At 36.0% G+C, this 19970-nt stretch overlaps 1 protein-coding gene across 1 annotated transcript in view; it reads left to right on the forward strand.

Annotated features, from left to right (window-relative positions):
- PDE4D (phosphodiesterase 4D) overlaps window positions 1–19970 on the forward strand; it is a 354696-nt gene that overhangs the window by 69167 nt on the left and 265559 nt on the right. The gene's annotated exons all lie outside the window — the stretch shown is intronic.

Consider the following 19970-nt stretch of genomic DNA (forward strand, 5'->3'; position numbering starts at 1 on the left):
TCCAATGTATGTATCATTGGTGATAGCATATGAGGTGGTTAATTTCTGTTGCTTTCAAGAATACAAAATGATGGATGCCTTTGTCTGTATTTGAGCAGAAGAAAAAGCTACAGAAAGGTTTGGTTTAGAATGCTAACAACTCTGAATTCATATTATCAGACTGAATGTATAAGACTTTTACTTACACAGAAAATAAAAATACAACCCTTTTTTAATTTAAAATATTCAGCAATTATTCCATTATAATTTGCTTTGGGTAGTTGCATCCTTAGTTGGGTACACTGAGAACCAAAGGGACAGTGAAAGACAGCATCCTGCACATGAGATCCTAATGTTTAAGAGATAACATGTAATGCAGGTGACAGGAGGATCATGTCTGTGGATAGGTCATAGTTTCTCAGCTCCTATTTATTTTGCTGCAAATTTAGTAGTTAGGAAGCCAGCCTAAGGCTAGTTGAAAATCCTTATTTTATAAATAAGGAGGAAAATAAATGGATACTCTATAAAGCCTTTGCTAAATTAAACTGAGAAAAAATAACTCCTGGGATATATTATTTTCTGTCTGAATATTTGCATTATTTTTATAGCGTATTTTCCAGTCTTTATAATTAATTAGAAAGCAAGAAAGCAGTGTAAGTTTAATGATATCAAATTAGTTCTTTAACTCAACTAAGCTCATCATTATTTTTTTGTTGTGTAATATCTCATAGCACAGTTAGGTTGTCAGTTTGTTGGCAGACTCACAATTATGTCTTTTGGTGTTGTGAAGCTTGGTGTGCTTTGTGAAACTCTGTTTTTCTGAAATCTAAGCATTAATTATAATCTTTCAAAGCAAAACCCCCAACAACTAAACTTGCAGAAGTTGATACAGAGAATATGTGCTTGTGCTTTTTGGTTAATTTTGCTATGATTTCTGCCATCCTAGTATAATTACATTAAGCAAAAGATGTAGTTTGCAAAGAATTTTGAAGTCTTTTTGATGCCATGAAATCAATATGAGTCATTTGGCTAAAATAGCTTAATTTCCAGTAAACTTTGTAGAGTCCTAATGTTCCAGTTCAATTTCTGGATTATTCTTAATGTTGCTTCCTAACAGGAAGAATGCAAACATTCTCAAGTTTTTTTGGAAATTAGAGAATTTAAGGTTTATGTTTAAGGGAAGAAGGGAAAAAAAAAAAAGAGAACACACAAAGACCTCAGTTTGGGTAACAACCAAGAGCATCACGTGGGCTGGTACAAAAGCAGGGTAATACTCCTATGTTTTCCATTTTATCAATCACAAGAAATATTTACTTTTTCAATATATTTATATATATATATTTACCTTTTAATATAGTGAACTACAGCTGTGAACTATTAATAATTTTTAATGCTTAGCCAACTTGATACTATAGAGTGGAACAAGTAAACTACCTCAAAAATTCATGTTAAGCATATTTGATAGTATTAACACTGTCTTGTAAACTGACACCACATGTTAGGGTTATTTACTGCTCTGCTCTGTAAAATGACACACAAGTGGAAGGAAAGATAACCTATGGCTTAGAAGTGAATTTTCTTGGCATATTTGTGTAGGTAGAATGGCCACTACCTGCTGACACACACTATTGAACTATTTCAGTGAACTCACAAATCAACTAAACACCACAAAAAATCCTGTAATTATGCAGTATTAAAAATTATAATTGTTTAATACTTAAAAACATTAATTGATGATAGGGTTTCACTGCTCTTCACCATATGAATACTGTCAGCATCTCAATAGTGATTTCAGGCTCATGTAGACTTCTGTGCAGGCCTAGAGCCTCCAATTTTATTTTGAGATTCTTGAGAACTGGAATGAAAAAGAAATTATTCTTTGTGTTCCTTTTCTTTCTTTCTTTGGTATTTTTTTTAAAAATCACAACATTAATTTTGTTTTCTATGGATATACTCAGTAATCTGTACTAAGCACTTCATACAATTTGTGTGTGAAATAGCTTTTAGACTTCCATCATCTAGGTGGAAGTTTCCACAGCAATAGGCAGCAGACACGCTTCCAGTCTGCTATGACTTTTGTAGGATATGTTGGAAAATAACATATGTTGAAAGATAATATTAATCTTACCAGGAATGTTTAAGTGCTCTGGAATTTTTAATTTTTTTTTTTCTAGTATTAGGGCAAATCATGATCTGTAAAACTTCCTTTTTTTTTTTTTTTCTTTTTTGGCTTGATGTAAGTAGTTTTCAAAAGCTAGTGTAATGATTACAATTAAAAAGACTGTGTGAAGAAGGACTGTCTACTGTTTTGACTGAACTTAAGATATATATGTCTGCTGTTTGGAGTTTTAGTTTGGGCTAAAATCTTTGCTGCGACCTTTTTCTGGTGGTGTTCTGCCTGTTCTAGCTGTATATCATAACTGGGATAAGGAAAGTCAAAAACATCCTTCCAGCTTTGTAATGCAAATCATGGACAGATGGGCATGTTTGCTGGAACCACAAAATTCCTAGGTTGGCAAAAGTGGAGCATTTGTGTTATAGATAAGAAAAAAAATGCCAATTACTATTGTAACCAGGTTACTGGGCAGAGCATTACAACACCCAGTGCAGCAGCTTCACTGCTATTTCATAAATACATAATACAACTCAGTCTGGATCCTGACACCATGCTTTGCTGTGCAGAAGTAGCACACAACAAACAGAACATGGTGTGAAACAAATTAATGCCTGACATTTCCTCATGTCATAACAGACCTGTTGCGTCAAATCAACATTCTTACCTCTATTTTGAACAGGTACTGAGACCCTTCTGTACCTAACAAATGCTCAGGCATCCTTCTTGCTGTGGAGTACTGATTTATTATGCCTGCAGACATAAAGGAATTGAAACATTTATCTGCAGCAACACAAAACAATTAAGAGCAGCTCTACTAGAGTATAGATCAACCCTGTGCAGAAATAGAAGTAATTGGTCATAAGATTAATTTGGGGTTTGTTTCAGGGGCTTTTGGGTTTTGTTTTTGCAGTTTCTGGTTTTGGTATTTTGGTTTGGGTTTTTTGTTGTTGTTGATTTTTTTTTCCCCATTCATCCTTGTGCATACAATATTTTAGAGACTGTTTTACACAACTGGATCTGCTCTGGTAACCTATGCCTATAGTTCAAGCAAGAAATTCACAGCTCAGAAGTTTCTACATATCAAGAAATTTCTCCTGTGTTCTTCTTGAGTTTTTTCCCCTCCTCTCTGCAAGAACTGAAAACAAAAGAATGCCCCATGATTTAGTAGTTTGAAATGACTTTAAAGAGTCATTAATCATGTTTGTTCTCTCTCCATTATATGTCACATGGCTGTGTGTTTGAAGAAGAAAATATTGTTTCAACTTGATTATTGACTGATCTTTTGCAAAGTTGATCAAGGAAATTTTGTACTATGTTGTTTTTTTTTTTTTCTTTTTGCCCTGTCAAAGTTAGGCAACACATGGAATTGAAAAATTTGATCTATGAATGTATAAGGTTATTTATTGCTAGATATTTAAAATTTTTTGAGCTGAGATATATAAAGAGTTAGAATTTCAGGGTAGCATTATTTGAAATTAGAACATAAAACTGCATAAAAAATATAAACTCTTAACTTTTAAACAACCTGCTTAGAAATACAGCTGGTTAAAAACTTTTTCAACATATTTTTCTGTTGCAACTGACTGAAAAATTGAATGTAGGGTAGGTAGCAGAATTTTGCAAGTCTTTTTAGACCTTAAAAGTTGTGATTTTCCAAAATTAAGAGGGAAAAATGGAAAAACAAAGTTAATATGAGGATCTTTTTTAAGTTATCTGTGACTATTCATGATGAATAGAGTCTAAGTTGCAAATCTAGGAATATGTTTTGGCTGGAACCTTTTGCCAGTACAGTCTTGTGATCCACTGGCTTTTTTAGGATGCTAATGAGTACATGTGTCTCTGCATAGATATTTAATGTCTCTTTCTGTTTATTTGCTTTTTACTTTAAGCAGCATTTTGACAAAGTACATAATTTGGTGGGTATTTGCATTGTGCTCTTCTATGAATTCATATGTCCAGTGAGTACATAAAACATCTTTTAATGTCTTGAGATTTTTAACTCATCAGAAATTACTGTCATGTGTAATTAAATCTTTCTGCTGTGTTCTCTGGATTTTGCATGAGATCTGTAGGAGCACATCAACAAGTATGCTCTTGTCCTATTCTCTGACACATGCTGCTTCAGATGAGTGCGATATTCATGGTACTTTTCCATGTTTAGAACTCAAGTATGAAAAACTGGAAGTGATTTAACCGCAGTGTTTTCAGCTAGTGATGATGTTGGCCCATTACTCTCATTTTACTGCAAATCTGAAATCAGATGAGTTACTTTGAATGCTACTTAAAAAAAAATGCAGATCTGTATGAAGATTTATAGCAAGAAATCAGTAAATATATGAGAACTTCCTCCAAAATTCTTGAAGCTTATATGCAAAGAGTTTTAAGAAACAAAACTAGGAGAGAATACAAACTATTTACTCAATGAAAAAAGCTGTTCAGGATTTGCAGAAATTGATATTGAGCTCTAGTGATGTGTTCAGCAAACTATAGCAAGGCCTATTTTTAGAGGAAATGGTAAACATTTAAAGAAAAAATATAACTTTTAAGGCTACTAGTGGCTATTTTGCGTGATTAAGTTATATATTTGCATTAAAAGATGCTATAAATCACTTTATCCCTGGGTGATTGGAAATTGGTAAATATATGTAATTTTAAAATTTATATAAGTATCAGTGATCTAAAGCATAGATACAATTGTATTATGAAATATGTCATAATCCAAATGACACACAAAAATCTTGTACAATAATGACATTTCTGTGGTCTTTATGAACTATAGTAATGGCAGACATGGGTGAAAGCTGGAACACACAGGGCAGAAGCATTTTTATATTCCAGTAATTCTGATTAACCATTTTCTGGACTATATGTAGATACCTGAGCTGCCTTAAAATTCATGCTAAACAATGCTGCATTGTCAGAAGTTATATTTTCACTTCATACTAGGAAATACAGAAAATAAGAAAATGTGCAAGGTACAAAACTGAAGATGGCGTTTTTCATCTCTATTTGCAACTGATACATATCTGTCTATATATATGCTGCCTTAGGAAGCAGCAACACATTCAGGAACCAATAGACTCACATTAACTGTAGTAATATTTTATATTGTGTTGAAGATGTGAATCACTGCACTGGGCTCTACTGCTCTTCTGTGGGGCAAGCTCACTTTTCTTTTTTTTCTACCCTCCTCAGTTTACTCTGGACAAGATTCCAGGACTTCTACTGTTCCATGTTAGAAATTCATATGCAAAGTCATCTGTCAGTTACCCTTTTCTGTGCCTGTGTTCTAAAAGCATGACCTGCTCTCCCTGGAGACTGGGAGGGGACTATATCCAGGTCCTTTTGAGTGGTGTAGAGGAAGATTGGAAAATTCACTTCATGCAGCATAAGTATTAGAGACTCTTCTACTAAGAAGTTAGTCTCAGTGATAGTATGTGGTAAAAGAGACATTAATTTGTGATGTCTACAGTGCAGCTTTAGACACCTTCAGTGTTTTTCAGGAGTTTGCTCAGAGGGTCTCTTAAAGACCTCTTAGGCTGTAATTTAACTTCCAAATAGGGTATAACAGGGAGGTTACTGCAGCTTTGAGCAGTCAGTACGGATAAACCGGTGTCTGCATTGCCCATACTTGAGATCATTGCTACTTGTGTCCCACTGGCTGCAGAGCTCTGTGTACACAGACCTGGTACCTACCATCTGGTTTCACTTTGTTTATGTTCTGTTCACACACTACAAGGCTTCTCTGCTATGCACAACAAAGTGGTAAAGGTGGACTAGTTTCACAATGCACTCCCAAGACAAACTAAAACACATAGATGCAACCTTGAACTGTGGCATTTTGTCTAATTTGCTGATTTTGCTGAGGTGTTTTACAGAAAGAGAAAATGCTTATGTTCTTTAAACAACAGCACCATAACATGGGTCATATAGAAGAAGAACTCTCTGAAATGAGTGAAAAATTATGTTTTTTTTCTGAAATGTAAAGTTTGGTCAAATATATAAAAATGGGTTATATGTAACTGTTGTCAGCCATATGGACCAGATAACTAAATAAGCCATTTCATCTTTTGCAGCTACGATTACAAATTTCAAACTTTATTTCTAATGTGGAAAAACAGACGGAGTTTATAGTATAATTTCTTATAAATACCCTTACTTTAATGAAATTTAGTTCTTGTTAGGCAAACTAGAGTTGTTTTTAATACTATATTATTTTATCATCATCCTAAACTTCACCTAAGTTGGTGTTGAGATTTTTCCATTGTAATTAGAAACAATACTTTTTGTATCCAAATTATGCCACCTAATTTATTAATACTTAAATGTTGGGTTTTTTAGGCAGGAAGAAATAGAGTAGATGGAGAAGTCTTTAATCTAGAATCTTTATTTTGACAACTATGATTAATAGTAAGAATTTACTGTTGTAGATATTTTGATTGCTTTTTCCAAAGTTCTCTGGTGCTTCTCAGAGTCAGAAGGGAATTAAAATGAAGTGAGATGTGTTTACCAATTCCTTTAATGCCTTTAGAGGTGCTGTGTTTAAAACTTGGTTCAGACTCAAAGGCAAAACATCTTTGTCTGCTTCTTTTAATGCCAGAAAGTATGCTTATAAATCTTTTATTTCACAATGCCTGTTTTTAGGAACTTCCAAGTATTCTTTACATACATAACAGGATAAAGATAATCTAAGGTCAGCACAAAATTTGAGTACATTTTAATTTGTGTTACTTTTCAGAACATGTTTGCAAATATGTCTAAATTTCAAAATTATCCAATAGAATTCATATACATATATAAGCTATTGGGATAAAAAGACGCATTGCAGAAATATGATCCAGTATTTTCCTGAACTAAAATGAGCTGGTTTATTATGTGCATTTTTTCTCTAACAAGGAAATAGACAATTAAATTACTGTATCATTACTGAAAGAGCCTTCTAAGTTAATTTTAAATTTTATCAGAAAAAAGGGAAGAACCATAAGATGATGTATAGAACACACTGGATAACGTAGATACTGTGAAAATAAGAACTGTAGGTTTCTGTAACAAATTTCCCATCAAGGACAGCTAGAAAGGAGCCCAGCATGGTACAACAGAGCCCCCTACATTACAATGATGTGATGTCTGGTGCCTTTTTTGTAACATATAATTAAAAGAACATAAAATTAACTGCTAAATAATACAGATGTTATTTTACACAATGTAATGTTGTCAAGTTAGTAAAGTAAAAACTGAAAAAGTTGCACAGTATACAAACAATGTTATGAAGAACTGACATGCAGAAAGGCAAGTACAAATTTTATTTCCCAGAAATTCATTCACAGTCTTGGACACTGTGAGGGAAGTTATGCCTTCTGGAGAAAGAAAACTCAGAAAAAGAACAGTTGTTTAGAGAAAATTACAGAGAATAATTTTTCTGAACTCCTGTATTTCAATCTATAACTGCAGTGCTACCATGAAGTTTTTATCTTATTCTCTATGTTGTGGGCAACACAACATAGAGAATAAGCCTAAATTTCTTAGTGTAGCCTCCACGTTGGGGGCATGACGTAAGGGTATAAATAGTACACTTGTTTTTGCTAGTTTAACAAAAGACTCTGTCAAGTGCAAGCTATAATTTACTGTTTTCTGAAAATGCCAGCGGGTAAGAACTTATAATCTGGGGGACATTTACTTTGCAAAATTATGACATTGTGCATTTTAGTGCTGCTGGATACAGTTTCAAGCAAGCAAGACAATTTAAGTCTTGTTTTGTTTTTCTTTTGTGCTGATTTTTAACATGACAAGCAGTTCATCTTGAAGCTGCAGGGAGTATATTGTGGCCACAAGTGTAGACGTGATTGCATATTCATTTAGTCCTGCATAGGGAAGACAGAGTTGTGATTTTCTGTCTTGTCGCTAGATGTCATTGTTTTTCTCAACAATATTGCTACTAGACATTTGAAAAGCTGTACAATATTTCAATGACCATATATCATTTGATAACATGGGTTATAAAGAAGAGAGTTTTGTTCTTCAGAGGAAGTGAGATGCCTTTCATAATTTGTTTTGTTGGTTGTGATTTGCTGCTTCGTTGTGTAAAGTTCTGCAGACAGACTGCATGAATGAAGGCTGCCCATTCACCTTGCTCTAACCACTTCACACCAAATTGATGAAGCTCTGGAGAACAGAATGTTTGTAACATTGCAGAGAATAGCTAGAGAGGAGTGGAACAGGGGAGAGCCTGAGTGGGAAAATGTCAGGGAGACCACAGCATGAAAGGAACAAAAATTCTGAGTAAAGCAAAGAGCAGGATGAGTGACCAAACCAAAGCAGTGAGAGAAAGCAAGCCTGTTCTCAGGGGCATGGCTGGGAATTCATTGTTGGCAGATGCTCAGGAGATTTGTTTTTGGATTGAGAATGAACTATAAGGGAAGAATCCAATCTGTGGTCTGGGTCAGTCTTATTGATGAAAAGGAATCTTGATCAAGCGTCAGTCAGGTGTATTCAATGTCTCTCAAAGCTGCTTGAGATGATCTCATCACCACCTTATGCTATCTGACATGAAGGTGTGCAATGATCACCTACTTCAAATATCCCTAACTCATTGTCAGAGCTAAGCTTTTCTATTTTCTGTTTTCCTTTTCTTTTTTCCCTAATCGCATTCTAAGTGAATATCTTAGTCTTTTTTTTTAGAGTGTGTCAATAAAAGATATAAGTAATTACAGGTTAATATTGTCTTCTTGCTTGATGTGTGCTAAATTAATTTGGAAAGAAGATAGTTCTGAAAGACACCTAATACTTGCCTAACATTACTATAAAAAGGGAATTTTTGCAATTTTCACAACCATAATTCATGTAAAAAAATTGTTAGATATTTATATCATATTAAGGGAAATTTGGTCACTTATAAAAGCAAATGCTTCAAACTTTAAACTCTCTTTTCCACTTTCCTATGTAAGATACAGTATATTAATTCCTATTCCTTTACTAGATTAACCTCTCCTGAAAATTTTGTGAAATTAGGTGGCTAATGCATGTGTGTATAAGTTATGGGCTAATTTTTATCTTAAGATCTTATATTTAAAACAACTGCCTTAGAGATTTTATAGACTCTAACATCAGTTTTGTCTTGTAAATTCTATGGAAAAAACCCCTGTGACTTTCAAAATTATTTTATAGCAGGCAAATGCAAAGGGTATATCAGAAAACTATTTCAATAGGAACATCAAACAAAAATATAATAAGTTGTTTGGATAAAAAAAATTGCAAGTTTAAGATTTCTGCAAGGCTTTATTTTGGTATGGATTTCAAGACAAAATGGGAGCAGCAAGTTTTTGTGCTGGTTATATTACATTTATAAATTAGCAGCCACTCAGATATTTGGCAGTCATTTTTTCTAATTATTTGGAGAAATCTGTCTATGCAGGATATACTGCAATTTAAAAAATCTTTTATTTTTTATGATTTTTTATTATGTGTAATCTAAAAATATTTTTTCACTTCTAGGATGTTTCTTGTCTTGGATATATATCTCTCTTGATATATATATCATATATATATATCTTAATTTAAACATGTGTACAGCTATGTTATATAATGTAGAAATTCATGTTTGTTTTATTTTCTGTATGTGTTATTTGTTGCAATATAGACTATGAGTTCTAATATGAAGCCTATCATGGCACAAAAAATGTAGAGGTAGAATTTTCCTTCTGAAATGGAAGTGAATTTTCATAGTGAAACTGATTTGTACCATTGCAAATTAAAAGATTCAGATTTGTATCTTATCCTCAAGGTCTAGGTGAATTTCTTAGTGTGATTATTTTCAATGACATTGAATGGAAAAGAAAGTGTGGGTTGGGAGTGTGACTTCTTAGTGCTAGACTGTGTGGACAGGTCATGACTTTGACCTGACCAGCCAGAAGTTAATTCTCTCAGTAGTGTCAAAGAGAAGTTCTAACATCTCTGTAATCAATTATTCACTGTACCAGAGATACTGGTAAGAAACTCACAGTTCCTCACATCTGTTATTTGCCTCCTGTTAATTGTCCCTACTACTGAGCCCAAAAGTATTTCAAACACTCCTTGGAATTAGCTTTTTATAGTTGTGGGTTACAGGCCACATTCAATGATCTCTGATAGTTGCCATTAACATCTTTCAGACCTATCAGTAATAAGAAAGTGGGTTTGGAATATAACCATGGCTTTTATTTTCTTTTCTTAAATTGCTGCCTTGGTTTTTGAGTGCGCTTCTTTTTAGTGTCCTTGATAAAACCTTCACTTGCTAATGTCTTGAACTGAATTCCATTCCAGCATGTATCATACCTCCTTACAGTGCTTGCTATAAATAAGAAATCTGTAACTCTGCAGACTCAAAAATGAAGTCAAAACTACCACATTGTTGCCATATTAATGAGGAACATATCAGGAGAGTTATTATACTCAGGCTGGCCTTGGAGGTTTTTCATGTATCTGACATTGCTTAGCTAATTATAAGCTATAGTGCTTTAAGCCATGAAAGCCCAAAGCACTGTACAAACAAAAAAAAGAGTTAAATTCTTAGGGATTATAAGCATGAAAATGGATTATCTGTAGGAACCTTTTTAACTCAGCAATTTTCTTGTTAGAACCTGAAGTTGAAAACAGTATATCTTTCAAAACAATAAGATTTTTATAGCCAGAGCTGAAACAGCCATGTTTCTTCTCAGTATCTATATTTATTGAAATTAAAATTAGTCTTTATGTGTATATGTTTATAAGACAAGCATTTAGTTACCTTTTACAGGAAAAAAATGAACAAATCTAATGCTGACCTGTCCTTAAGCCTGCATTTCCTTTATAAGACAATTCCAAACCCTCATTTTTTTCTGTTAGCAAATACTTCCCACAACAGTGCTATGATCTTGACTGTCTTTTTGCATAATGACAAACACACAAGTGCTTGGAGAGAGTGAAAGTTCTGTGTTTTGGAAATGGATGAGGTACAGAACATGGATCTTGACTTTTGCACATCTCTATGCATCTTTGACCTCAGTACCAGGGAAGGTCACAGAGCAGCTCATCTCAAATGCCGTCATGTGGCACCTGCAGGATAGCCAGGGGACCAGGCTCTGCCAGAAAGGGTTTGTGAAAGCAGGTCCTGTTTCACCTCCTTCTGTGACAGGGGGACCCACTGTTTGACCTCTTTCGGGGGACCCACTCAGTCGATGTGGGAAAGGCTGTGGATGTTCTGTGCCTGGGCTTCAGTAAAGCCTTTGACACTGTCTCCCATAGAATTCTCCATAGAATTCACCTGGAGAAAATGTCTGCTCATGGATGGGGTGTGCTGTGCACTGGCTAGAAACCTCTCTGGATAGATGAGCCCAGAGAGTGAAGGTGGATGGAGTTACATCCAGGTGGTAGTCAGTCACCAGTGCAGTTCCCTAGGCGTCAGTATAAGGGTCAGCTCTGTTTAATGTCTTTATTGACCATCTGGACAAGAGGATTTGGACAACCTCAGTTAGTTTGCACACAAAACCAAGCTGGGCAGGAGTTGATCTGCTGGAGGGCAGGAAGGCTCTGCAGAGGGATCTGGACAGGCTGGATCATGGCTGAGGCCAGTGGTGTGAGGTTCAGCAAGGCCAGGTGCTGAGCCTGCCCTTGGGTCACAACAATCCCAGGCAGTGCCACAGGTTGTATTGGATTTGCATAGCCAGGTTTTGGAAGTGGGCTGGGAAGAGTGGTGGAGAATCCACAGGAGTGGGTTCTGTGAGAAGCTGTGAGAAGTGTTCCCTGTGTCTGAGCCAAAGACAGATGGCTCCAAGATGAACCCTCTACTAGCCAAGGCCAAACAAATCAGAGGTGGTAGTAGCACCTCCATGATAGCATATATAAGATGAAAAAGAAACTTTTTAATTATGTAGTTGTAGTCACTCAGCGAAGAGAAGAGTGAGAATATATGAGAGGAACAGCTCTGCAGGCATCAAGGTCAGTGCAGAAGCAGGGGCAGGAGTTGCTACTGGTGCAGAGCCAGAGCTGAGGTTCCCCTGCAGCCCATGGTGCAGACAGCACCATGGTGAGGTAGCTGTGGCACTGCAGCCCATGGGGATGCAGAGGTCCACTTGCAGTCCATGAAGGAAACCCACACTGGAGCAGTAGATACTCGTGAAGAACTGTAGCCTGTGAGAAGGAATCATGCTGGAGAAATTTGGGGAGAACTCTCCTTGGGAGTGACCCCATGTTGGAGCAAGGGAAGGACTCCTTTCCCTGAGCAGCAGCAGAATGAACTGAGAGTATGAACTGTGATGAACTGAGAGTAACCTCCCTTCGTCATCTCCCTGTGCTGCTGTGGGGGAGGAGGTAAACCCTGGGAAGGAGGTTAGGATTGGGGAAGATATTTTTAGAATTATTTTACTTCTCATTATCCTGTTCTGATTTTGAATGTTAATAAATTCAATTAATATCCTGAAGTTGAGATTCTTTTATTTGTGATGGTTGTTGGTGAGTGATATCTCCCTGTCTTTACCTCAACTCATGCGCCTTTTGTTATATTTTCTCTCCCCTATCCAGTGGCACAGGGATAGGTGGGTACCTGCCATTCAGGAAGGGTCAAATGATCATACAAATTTAGAACAGAGTGGCTGTAAAACTGCCCAGTGGAAAGGACCTGGGGGTGCTGGTGAGAGCAGCTGAACATGAGCCAGGCTGTGCCCAGGTGGCCAAGAAGGCCAATGGCATCCTGGCCTGGATCAGCAATGCTGTGGCCAGCAGGGCCAGGGCAGGGATTGTCCCCCTGTGCTGGGCACTGCTGAGGCCTCACCTCCAGTGCTGGGTCCAGCTCTGGGCCCTCACTGCAGGAAAGGCACTGAGGGGCTGCAGAGAGTCCAGAGAAGGGCAATGGAGCTGGGGCAGGGGCTGGGGCACAAGTGCTGTGAGGAGCAGCTGAGGGAGCTGGGGGTGTTTATCCTGGAGAAAAGGAGGCTCAGGGGTGACCTTATCACTCTCTACAGCTGCCTGAAAGGAGGCTGTGGCCAGGTGGGGGTCAGCTCCTTTCTCAGGTAACAAGAGATAACACATGAGGAAATGGCCTTGAATTGTAGCAGGGGAGGTTTAAATTGGATATTAGGAAAAATCTCTTCACTGAGGTGTGGTCAGGCATTGGACCAGGCTACCCAGGAAAGTGGTGGAATAAGTGTCCCTGGAAGTGTTCAAAACTGTATGGATGTGGCCCTTGGGGACTTGGTTTAGTGATGGACTTGGAAGTGCTAGGTTAACCATCAGTCTTGCTGATCTTAGGAGTCTTTTCCAACTTAAATGATTCTATGATCCTATGATTCTCAATTATCCAATACTGGATTCATCAGTCAGCTCACTCAAATAAGATGATTAAGCAGTAATGTACAGTTCAGTGGTGAGATGTACTAATATCAAAAATCTCTGATTTTTTCAGTTTGGGGACCATGCTGAAGCAGGTGTGATAACCCCTACTGAAATAAGGGGAGCAGTCGACATTGTCAGGGACAAAAAATGTAGCAAAGGAGTTTCTACAAATTTCTTCCTAAACTGTCATTAACATTATTTTCCAAAATACTTTGTGTGAAATATGTTTTACAGAGTGAATTGGTGGGAATATTTAATACTGTACTGCCTTGAAAACAGTATGCTTCAGTATTGCAAGTAATGTGCATCTATATTGCAAGCAATGATTCCTGATATCTTTAGCAATGAGGAGAGAAAAAGGGGATAGATGTGTAGATAAGGGAAAAAAAAAGAAAACAATATGCATCTGTAAGAGAGAGCTAGTAGAAAATAATTTGTGCTTTCACTGGGCAAAAGTAGTATCTGAATACCTAGACCTGTCTGGAAAATGGGAATTGGCTCTTGGGGAGAAGGAATTTTGATATTTTCTTTGTATCTGGAACAAACCCAAACTTTTTAAATTTATGAACATAAAATTTAAATTTAAGCAACAGTGAGCAGCCATTTCACCATGCTTTCCAATATGAAAATGTTTAAAAATGTATTTAATTGTGATATAGGAAGATGAAGTACAAGTTCTTCCTCTGCATGTGTCAGCATTGACCTTCAATGTGTATTTCCCATAACACTGCTGATTCCTTTAACAGGGGATAACTAGGATTTCTGGAAACAGAATCTAAGCATGCAATCTGATTTAGCACTTCCTCAGTCTGTGTAGCCTTTCATGATCTGCAGGGCAACAGGTCCAATTTTCATTTTAGAGATACTGAGGTCAAAGCACTGCTCTTTTACCTCCTTTAATGCTTAACATGCTTTGTCCTTGTCCCCTTCCTTCTCCTCTCACCACCTTAGTCTGGATTATAATTTCAAGAACATAGAATTGTCAAAATCAGAACACCATAGGTATTAAAATGAGCAAAAAACTGCAATCAGCATCCTGCTGTTTCTTCCCACTCTCCAACTGAAAACTCTGTGAATTTTCTATAGCAGGTTTTCTATAAAACCCATAGTGTAACAGTTTTCTTTTCTGTTGTTTTTTTTGTTGGGTTTTTTTTTTTTTTTGCTTCTGAATTAGCCACAGCGTTATACAAAACAAAATAAGTTTCTCATATCTCCAATATTTCCAAAAATACCCACCCAATTTTTTTTAAATTCAACAGTGTGAAATCGCTCTGGATAGAGAAGTTCTTCTTTCTGATGAATTCTTCTCAGTGCTAGCTTAATTATGCTGCTTGAAGTTCCATTTTCATTCTGCTATCTTCTTCAGAAACATTTGGCAACCTACCAAAATAACCGTACACTCAAACTTTCTAAAACTCAAGGTTTCCTGCATCAACAAGGCAACAGCAGCATATTTTGTGGGCAAATCTGGAAGCCAACGTGTGAGTTGTCACAGCAGGTACAGCATCGCAACTCATCATCTGGCCAAGCTATGGCAGACAGGTTTAATCAGGGATATGATGATTTAACACTTCCTGAGCAGGGCTCACACCTAGTCCCCAGCTCCAGACAGTGGCCACAGTAGAGACAAGAGCTGTCTCCAGCAAAGGTATATCACCTCTGCATGGCAGAGATATTAATTAGCAAGGTGGGAATACAGGCAAATCAAAAAACTTCAGCTTTATGCCTGGGGCAGGTGACTTTTGTTCTTGCTCTCTGTATAGATCTATAATGGTGCAGTATTTAATTATTTAATCTTATTTTTCATTTGGAACCCGTTTGGCTGGCAGGCACAGTCAAGGTTCACTGAAGAATGACACCAGCTAAAACAATTTTACAGCAAAAAGCAGCAGAGGGTAGAGACAGAAGAACATTACAGACACTGATGAGAGGAAGACCGCTTAATCTACAACACTCAAGTGATAATGAATTTTTGTGCTCAAGACAAATTTCCTCTTGATTTTTTTTAAGTTGGGACTCTAGAAGGCTGTGGTCAAAATCCTTTTGTTTTATATTTCATTTTTCTATTAGTTTTATCTCTGCATTTTGTGTAGCCTCCTTATTGTTGTCTTAACAATTAAAATTTAATTCTCACTTTTTCTCATTAATTTTAGTCTTCTTGCCCCCAAAAACTTAAGAATGTGTAATAAATCTTTGCATTGAAGAACAGCAAGAAATTTACTTAGTTCCTTTCAAAAAGGAAAGAATACATACCCCTTTCTTTGTAAATCCAGTATTAATTTGTTTATTGACAGTATCAAGGATGATATTACAGAAGTTAATGTATCTTGTAACTATTACTTCTATTGTGACAGGAAATAAAGATAAGCAATTGCCTAAAGGCATAAGAAACATAAAATCTCTGAATCAAAAGGATTAAAGTGCAGTATTTCAAATAATATGATTTAATAATATGATTCAGTATTCCCTCTGATGTACCACGTCATGAAAACAGTACTTGCAAAGTTGCAAAATTTTACATCTGGCTTATCAGTTGATGAAAAATATGAAGCATTGACAGCAAAATAAATAAAATGTGGTGAAATCTATAAGCGTAACTGGAAATGTATTTTCAGCCACCAGCAACTGAAATATCTATTAAATATATTTAGCACTACACAGCCACCACAGTATAAGTTACAATTATTGGAAGCTGCTTGCCTTCGGACATAAAATGAATCTTTTACACAGTCCAAGAAATCAACTATTTCGTTCCAGGAAATGTTAGTTCAAAAACCTTCCTGTTTCCACCTCCTTCTTTACATTCTTAAAGATGTCAGACAGATTTATTCACAAAATTTTTACAACAGATGTCCTAGGTGTAGTTTTGGATTAAAAAATGTTGCCTTGGGGACTTTTGCTTCAGAAAACAGTATTACTATTGCTGTCAGGCATTTCAAGTAAGTTTGTTTTGTCCCCAAGTTTAGAACCAAAACAAGCTTATTTATGAAACAATGTACAAAGAACCATTTTTAAAAGAATGCAACTCCATAAACCTGATGTAACAGTAAGAGTCTTGTTCAAGCTTTGGCAACAAGCTATTGACATCCTGGCAGACTGATACAATGCCAAAAAAACTAACTGGGCAAGACATACTGCTGCAGACTATAATAGTCTTTCAGTGTCACAAGAAATAAAAATTAAAAAAAAAAGCCCAAACCTAAACCAAACCAAAAAACCCAACCAAAGTATTTAGAAAGAGTAGTTTCATTACTATGCCATCTGCTGTCAAGACTTGCAGAAAGTTAAAGTTATCCTAATTCCTGACCAGGCATTTAAAGCCAGTATGCTGAAAAGTCAGTATGGCTGTAAGAAGCAGTGGTTGTAAGAAACAGTGGCTTATTCTTCACAGCTGAAGGGGGAAAAAAAAGGGTGATTAAAAATATTTATTTTGTCAGATTGTTTTGTCAAAAATGAAATGGGAAATCTGATTATATTTTTTCCTTTGCCATCTCTGATTTTCCTTTCCTTCTTCTTCTCCTTCTCCTAATAATTTTAAGAAAACAAAACAGAAATCCCAAACCAAACCCAAACACAGAATCCTCTAAACACCCTCAAGGATGAATCCCAGTTATGAAATCTTGAAGGACACAAAGAAGTCTCTTGCTGTACCTTCCATTGTTTGCATGCCAGTTGAAATCTGTATCCACCACTTATTATCTTTAAATATCTAGAGCACAGTAATTATTCTCTATAAAAAACAACTCTACTAAACAGCAAACACTCAAAGTGCTGAGTTCCATATTATAATAGAATTTTAGTTTCCAGTGAAAAGTAGTTTTCCAGAAACTTTAAATAAAAGATGTTGTCATCAAATTTAAAAATGGTGGCATTTAATATTTTAATGTCATAAAAAGAGTATGAAAAATAAATGGATTACTTCAAATATACGCAGGTATAGTGTATCTTGATTAATAAAAATAAGTGAGAACTTTAAAGGAGATGAACATTTCTTTAGGTAAAATACCAGAAAAATTCAAACAAAAAAAATTTAAATCAGTGATTGAAATATTGAAATTATTGAAATTATTTCCATTTGCTTATTTAAATTATATTAAACTTTAAAGATTTAAATATTTATTTAAATCTCTCCAACCAAATTAGGGGAGTAAGTCTCTTCTGTCTGTGTTTGAAGAACTTTTATCCCAAGTTATCAAGACCTTCTGCCTAATAGTCTGAGTGCATTTTGGATTGAGACCTAAGGCCATTTCACAGCTGTCTGGTCAGACTGTCCTCACATAATGAACTCTACAAAGATTGAAGAAATCTTCCATCCATCCTGAAAAATACATCAGATACTGAGTATGATGCATAAATTAAATGATACAGAGTGGCCCTTGCTGCTCAGGACCCTATGGTGGGCTGTCTTTGCATATTGTTTGGCTCTGAATTCCCTCTGGATTCTACGTGATACTGTTAAACAGCAAGATAATAATTATTTTTTATACATTTAATTGGAAGTGTTTGAAATAATAAATGATAACACAGAGTGTATTGCAGCCCACCATGGTGCTGCTTTTACACTGTGTGGCTTGGGCTTTTTCATGAAGGCTTTTAATGGTATTTGGGGATAAAAAATTCTAGGGTAGCAGTGGAGGATTGTGTAGGTCACAGGAAAACAAACTTGATGCATTCTGATCTATATCACTTTCTGGAACTCATCTTCAGGATGAACTACTTCAGGACCTTATCCTGATTTTGTCTTAGAGAGAAGTAGCTGGAGTGGAAAAGAGCCATGGAGAGTCTGTGGCTCCAGATCCTGGCAGCTCATGGGCTGTCTTTGTTTGTGCAGTGTGAATACAGCCCATGCTGAGGCTGGCAGTGCCACAGGTGACAATGCTGTTGGTAAGCAAGGAAGTTCAGCCTTCCTCCTGTATGTGTATTGATCAAAAGATCTGAGTGTGGAGCTAGACAGACTCACTGTTTGAAGCTTTGTGTCTGAGGTTATTTGGTGACCACAACCAGAAGATTGTCCAGTTCTTGATACATTACTTAAAAAATGCAGTCCACAGATGTTTCCAAGAATGATTTGGAAGTATGGAGAATATTTTCATGCCATCTACAGGACTGCTACAGGACAAGACTTATCAAAGGCCTAAAAAGGAACAGTTTTATATTTAAAGCTAGTAAGGTATTCCTACCTGAATATTTTTTATTGGTAAAGCCTTATGACAGAGATTCATCTTGTTCTTGAGAAGTTTTGGTTGGTGGTGGTGGTGGTGTTGAAAGGAATTGAATTTATTACCCAAATGGAACAGCATACACTGCAATTTACCTGCACCACAGCTTTGAGCAGACACTGTTGGACAAAACCACACCACATCCTATAAAGGACATTATTGGATAATTTTTAAATTACTTATTGTATATTAAGTATGGAAAGACTACCTGAGAAAACACAGCACTAAAATACTTAATATTTATATTCTTTTTAACCTTGCAGGGAAAGCTATGACAAGCTTCCATCACTGTACAGTTAGGAAGATATATAAAGATATTTTAAAATTAATCACTCAAAAAGCCCCACAAAACAAAAACAACCCCCTTCAAAACCAAAAGAAAAAAAACAAGCAAGGAACTGAAAAGTTTAAACTACATTTTACTGGGATAACTGAAAAAATTAATGGTCTAGACTTTGTTGACATTTGTTTCTTTTTAAAAACTGCTGCCTATAGCAATCTCTCCCAGATTTAAAATGTAAGAACTGAAATACTTTATATATCCAACAGACAATTCCAGGGGACAATAATGATAACAATAAGAAAAGATTTTTTTGTGTTTCCAACTCCTCCACTCTGCTTTGGAACATTTTTCTCTTTTTATTTTTTGTACCAAATACAAGATCTCTTTCCCAGGAAAGATTGGACAAGATGGTCTTCTGAAGTCCATTCCAATCTGGACTGTTTTATGCCTCCATGACTCTAAATGGCATTGCAACGATTTTGGAGCTCACCAGTACCTGAAAGACAATTATTAATTCAGATATATGGGCTTGCAGAAGTGCTGACAGTCTGACCTTCAGCTCAGTATAAATGTTGATCAGTGAAGCATTGCTTGTTTCTCTATGTTGAAAACAAACTAACCAAACAAATCACACACACACAAAACCTAGACAAAACAAACAAAAACCAACAGTATACCAGAACTAACTGATCTTCCTAAGAATTTATTTACTTTTCTTCAAAAGAAACACAGCCAATTTATATTTTCTGTTTTTATCGATGTGCCACTAGCTGCAGCATACTTTTACAGTACCTTCTTACATGCTTTGCTCAATTGTGTCAGAATCTTTTCCATATCATGGTTAAGGGCTTCTATTTTTGGAAATCTGTGTATTTATAATTTCTCTTAAACATTGGTTGTTTCAGATCATTGCTTTTCTGGAATAAATGTGTTATTATTTAGGAGCTTTCTTTTCAATACGCTTGTGAGCTAATTACCAAACAGTCCAGGCAGAGTTTTGAAAATGGTTGTGCTCTATTGTTTTCAGCTA

This window comes from Agelaius tricolor, unplaced genomic scaffold (genome assembly GCF_023055355.1).
Source record: "Agelaius tricolor isolate 1412-34295 unplaced genomic scaffold, bAgeTri1.0.p SCAF_4, whole genome shotgun sequence".
NCBI lineage: Eukaryota > Metazoa > Chordata > Aves > Passeriformes > Icteridae > Agelaius > Agelaius tricolor.